Here is a 5,696-nt window from a genome sequence, read left to right as displayed (position 1 = left end):
AATCAGTAAGGCCAGAGAAATAGGATATGCTAATTGGTTTAGCCAGCCTGGGCCTACCTCTGGAGCTGGGATCGTTCCTACCTAAGCAGCATGATGGGAGGCAGTGGATGCTGAGTAACAGGTGTCCATTATGTCATCCTTAGTCCATCGTCTCTTCTTTGTTCTGGTAGTCAACCAGTCATTAAATCTTAGTGAAACTTTCATTTGGATTTGTCTTTTCCCATTTAATCTCTCTGCTAATATCTTAAGCCCCCAGTGTGGAGTGTATGGGATAGTCCGTTGGATTGCAAAGAGAAAAATATTAGAACTTCTATTTATATTTCTCATTTTTTGACTGTATACATTTTACATGAATGTACAGTGTATTAGTACAGTGGTGTATGTATATATATCACATTTTAGTGGGTACATGTTAAAAATGTTTTAAATAATAGGAATGGGAGAGTCAGAAAAGTTGAGATAACTATGTGAGCAGTGTTGTCTAATAGAAATACACTTGTTCCTCTGAACCTGTGAGTTCTGCACCTGTGGATTCAACCAACCACCCATCAAAAATATTCAAGAAAAAATTTCTTTAGTACTTAAAATGTACAGATTTTTTCTTGTCATTATTCTCTGAACAATACAGTATAACAACTATTCATGTGGCCTTTACTTTGTTTTAGGTATTATAAGTAACCTAGAGATGATCTAAAGCATACGGGAGATGTGCCCAGGTTACATACAAAGACTACACTGTTTTATAGAAGAGACTTGAGCATCCACAGATTGAGGTCCTGGAACCAGTCTTCCACGGATACTGAGGGACGACTGTATGATGTGAGCCATGTTACGCAATTTAAAATTTTCTAGTTAGCCACATTAAAAAATGGAAAAAGATGAAATTATTTTAATGGTATGTTAATACAATATATCCAAAATATCATTAACATGTAACCAATATAAAAAATTATCGAAACCTTTATAGAAGAAGCTCTGGACTCCCGAACTTGAAACTGGTGTGTATGGGGGGCAGTTTTGGGGACTGAGCCCTCACCCTATTGGATCTGATGCTATCTCCAGGTAGATAGTGTCAGAATTGAATTAGAGGACACTTAGCTGGTGTCTGCTGCTTGGTGTGTGTGGGGAAAACCTGGGTTTTTGGTCACAGAAGTCATCTTCTGTGTTGATTGTGGTGGAGTTTAGAGGGAAGCTCAGTTTGAGGAGTTTTTCCTAAAGCAGCATTTTTTCTGCAGCATTAACAATGCCACCTTCATTGTTGTGTGCTGTGGTTTGACTGCGACCTGCCACATGAAGTGAGGTGTGCAATTTTTCATTTGTGGTGTCATGTCAGTGCTCAGAAAGTTTTGGATTTTGGATTTTTGGACTAGGACTGCTCTATCTGTACTGTCAGCCGAAAGGTGTAAGTGATGTCTCCTTTATGGGTTTTAAAAGTATTTATCTCTTAAGAGATTGTTTTTAATTGGGATGGATCAGTTGATATTTGGTGGCTTCTATCTTATGATCTGGATAGTCATTTTTTGGCATTGGTGTAGAAAACAGCTTTCAAAAAGGAAAATCCAAAATTTCATGGGTATTTCTGAGGTAAAGGAACATTTTTTATTTTGTGCAATTTAATTATTAGTATTAAATAGAAAAAAGTACATGAAAATTGAATAAAATTGTATACACTAATCACAGCTACACAAATACAGACCAAGACTTGGGTGACTGCAAAATTAAATGGTTTAGTAAAAGTAGGTAGATTTTGAGAAACTCTTGTTACATTGTTTATGCCATGAAAACGTAAGAGTTTATATATGCATATTTTAAAATAGTTTTGAAAACCATCTAAGACCTAAGATCAGACATCCTCATTTTATTTTCATTTCTAAAGTGATTTGTAGACTTTCAAATGATCCTATTTATAACTCTTTAGAATCTGTACTCCTCTAGTAAAAGAAAGAAGCTTTATATGACTTCTTCAGTTAATCAGGAAAAAAGGCTTGTTGGTCTTTTTGATTTAGCTAGCCACCTTTGTTTTCTGGAAGCAACCCATGTTATTAGTTTCTTAACCTTCTAGTATATATTCTAGTCTCCCTACTTTCTTTCTTTAATTTTTTAAAATAAGAGACAGGGTCTTGCTCTGGCTTCCACATAGCTGAATAGGTGGAGGTTCCTGGAGGGTGGTGCGAGCTTCCCAATTAGCTGGGAGACTATAGGTGCCCACCATCACACCCAGCTAACTTTTAAAATTATTTTTCTGAGGCCTGGTGCGGTGGCTCACGCCTGTAATCCTAGCACTCTGGGAGGCCGAAGCGGGCGGATTGTTTGAGCTCAGGAGTTCGAGACCAGCCTGAGCAAGAGCAAGACCCCGTCTCTACTAAAAATTAGAAAGAAATTAATCGGACAACTAAAAATACATAGAAAAAACTAGCCGGGCATGGTGGCGCATGCCTGTAGTCCCAGCTACTTGGGAGGCTGAGGCAGTAGGATCGCTTGAGCCCAGGAGTTTGAGGTTGCTGTGAGCTAAGATGATGCCACGGCACTCTAGCCCAGGCAACAGAGTGAGACTCTGTCTCAAAAAAAAAAAAAAAAGAGTGAGACTCTGTCTCAAAAAAAAAAAAAAAAAAAAAAAAAATTATTTTTCTGTAGAGACAGGGTCTCACTATGTTGCCCAGGCTGGTCTTGAACTCCTAGCCTCAAGTGATCCTCTGACTTTGGCCTCCCAAAGTGTTGGGATTACAGATGTCAGCCACCATGCTTGGCTGCTCTTAAAAATATATATATATACACACACACACATATATGTATATATGGTAGCATACTCTACATACTGTTAATTAAACGGTAGATTTTTAAATTCTTGACATATGGGTGCATGAAGAATGTATTTGAGATAGAAAACCTAAAATCACAACGACTTAAAAAAGTATTTTTTTTCTCTTATAAAAGTTCAGATAGGTGGTCTAGGGGTCGTATAGCACTTGTGGCATTATTCTTTTTTTTTTACTCTCCTTAAACTGAGACATAACAAAGACAGTAAAGTGCACAGATATTAAACGTACGGTCCAGTGAATTCTGGCAGTTGTATGTACCTGTATAACAAATGCCACAGTCAAGATAGCCATGCAATCTATCTTCATCTCCCACACCATCACATTTCTGATTGTCTGGGCTTTTTCTACACTGTTACTGCTGTGTGTGTTGCCTGTGTCCTCACTGACCTAGCTGGGTCTCCAGCTATTGCAGCACATCTGAGCAGAGGGATGCAAGAAGGAGCAGAGGCTACACCTAGCCTTTTTTTTTTTTTTTTGAGACAGAGTCTCGCTTTGTTGCCAGGGCTAGAGTGAGTGCCGTGGCGTGAGCCTAGCGCAAAGCAACCTCAAACTCCTGGGCTCAGGCAGTCCTTCTGCCTCAGCCTCCCGAGTAGCTGGGACTACGGACATGCGCCACCATGCCTGGCTTATTTTTTCTATATATATATATTTTTAGTTGTCCAGATCATTTCTTTCTATTTTTTTGTAGAGACGGGGGTCTCACTCTTGCTCAGGCTGGTCTCGAACTCCTGACCTTTGAGCGATCCACCCGCCTCGGCCTCCCAGAGTGCTAGGATTACAGGCGTGAGCCACCACGCCTGGCCCACCTAGCCTTTTTAAAGGAAGGTTTCTAGAAACTGCCACTTCACAGCACTTTGAATTATGTTTGATTTGCTAGAATTTAGTGTTATAGTTCCATCTGAATGCAAGGGAGGTTAGGAAATGTAGTTTTCATTGTCTTTTTTCTATTACAGACAATGCTGCAGTGAATAACCTTGTTCCTATGTTCTTTTGTTCAATAAATTCTTCGAAGTGGAACTCCTGGGTCAGAGTATTTGCAGTTGTACAGCACAACGATTTTTTCACATCCTTGCTGACACAGTTTTTATATTTGCTAATCTTCTAGGGTAGTTCTTAATTTGCCCGATAGGACATTTAGGTAGAGAGAGAGAGTACTTCTACCCTTAAGGTACCGACGATGCCTTGAAAACATGGATGACACAGGTAGCTAATGTAATGCTGAGTCCGGTGAAGCATGTTTTCATTTTATTTAGTCCAATCCTCAGGGGAGACTGATGGTTAAGGTTAGAAGAGAAACTCTTTTACTCAAATACTTCACAGTTACCTGACAGCAAGACAAGGGCGTAATGTGTTTTTCAGGAATTATCTTTATGAAAAAGTAAGTTAGACTGGGCGTGGTGGTTCATGCCTATAATCCTAGCACTCCGGGAGGCTGAGTCAGGAGGATCGCTTGAGCCCAGGAGTTTGAGGTTGCTGTGAGCTAGGCTGACGCCACGGCACTCTAGCCTGGACAACACAATAAGACTCTGTCTCAAAAAAATAAAAAAAGTAAGTTAGGCTATAAGGTTAACGTAGCATTAATATTTCTTGTTCTGTTTTCTCTCACATACATTCCTTAACATGTAGAAATGTGTTTTCAATTAATCTTAGAGTATCCTTTAACCTAATGGGGGAAAAGAAAGTAATCAATACTGGTTTTTTTGGGTGGGGGGTGGGGCAAGGTCTCACTGTGTTGCCAAGGCTGAAGTATAGTGGCATAATCATAGCTCACTGTAGCCTCGAACTCCTAGAGTCAAGCGATCCTTCTGCCTCAGCCTCCTGAGTAGCTGGGACTACAGGCATGAGCCCCCAAACCTGGCTAATGTTTAAGTGTTTTGTAGAGACAGGGTTTTGCTTTGTTGGCCAGGCTGGTCTTGAACTCCTGGCCTTATAGGATCTTTCTACCTCAGCCTCCCAGTGCTGCAATTACAGGGTGAGCCAACGTGCCCTGCTGTACTTTTGAAATTGTCATTTCTTTAGGTAAAGAAACTTAAGAAGAGCCAGCTATCTATGATCTAAAGATAGAGATTTTGAGATACTTTCAGTACAGTATCATCCCACTTATTTAGAGGTCAAATTTGTGTAAATCTGCGCTATTTAAAAAAAAAAAAAAGCAGTGAAGGCTCAATACGCCAAAGAGCTTATTGAGAAAAAAAGTATTTCTTATACTATTAAATAGGCTTTGTAGTCAACCTCAGGCCCTTTCCTGAGGTCTTTATGGCTTTACAATAGAAACCGGTGCCTGTCATGTTCTTTTCTGTGTCCTTAGCACTGAGGGTGTTACCTAGTACATGGTTGTTGTTCAGTAAACGTTTGTTGAATGAACGAATTTTTTTCTTGGTTAGCACAGATTTTTTTGGGTCGGGGGAGAGGGATACATTGTTAAGAAACTGACAGCAATGGCTGACATGTTTGCTTATTTGTTAGGTAGTGGTGGTGGTGTTAATCAGCTAGGCATACGCTTGCCTTAGGATTTGCATTGGCTGTTTCCTGTGCACACCTACCTTCCTCACCTCCTTGGAATCTTTTCTCACACATCACCTTCTTAAGGAAGTATACTGACCACCCTAGTTAAAACTGCCCCTCTTTCTCTGCACTTCCAACCTCCCTTCCCCAAGTCTGTTTTCCCCCTTGGCAGTACCTTCTTGAAACATATTCTATTTTAACATATAATTTACTTATTATGACTATGATTTATTGTCTCACTACCAGAATGTTAATTCCTTGAGGGTTTTGTCATGTGTTCACTCTATTGCATCCCTAATAAATGCCAAGAAAACATTTGTTGTGCGAATGAAGATAGGAGAGAATGTAACGTGAGAAATTTAGCTATGAAAT

At 39.8% G+C, this 5,696-nt stretch overlaps 1 protein-coding gene across 1 annotated transcript in view; it reads left to right on the top strand.

The window, feature by feature from the left end:
- Positions 1 to 1,373: 1,373 nt before the first annotated feature.
- LOC105825827 (galectin-3-like) overlaps positions 1,374 to 5,696 on the top strand; it is a 28,505-nt gene continuing 24,182 nt past the window's right edge. The window contains exon 1 of the mRNA XM_012663730.1: positions 1,374 to 1,400. The gene's annotated coding sequence lies outside the window, so the exon portion shown is untranslated. The remainder of the gene's footprint in view (positions 1,401 to 5,696) is intronic.

The sequence above is a fragment of the Propithecus coquereli genome, unplaced genomic scaffold (genome assembly GCF_000956105.1).
Source record: "Propithecus coquereli isolate 6110/MARCELLA unplaced genomic scaffold, Pcoq_1.0 Scaffold83, whole genome shotgun sequence".
Taxonomy (NCBI): Eukaryota; Metazoa; Chordata; class Mammalia; order Primates; family Indriidae; genus Propithecus; species Propithecus coquereli.
Note: the sequence above shows the minus strand (reverse complement) of the source record. Positions and strands in the feature narration are given on the sequence as shown.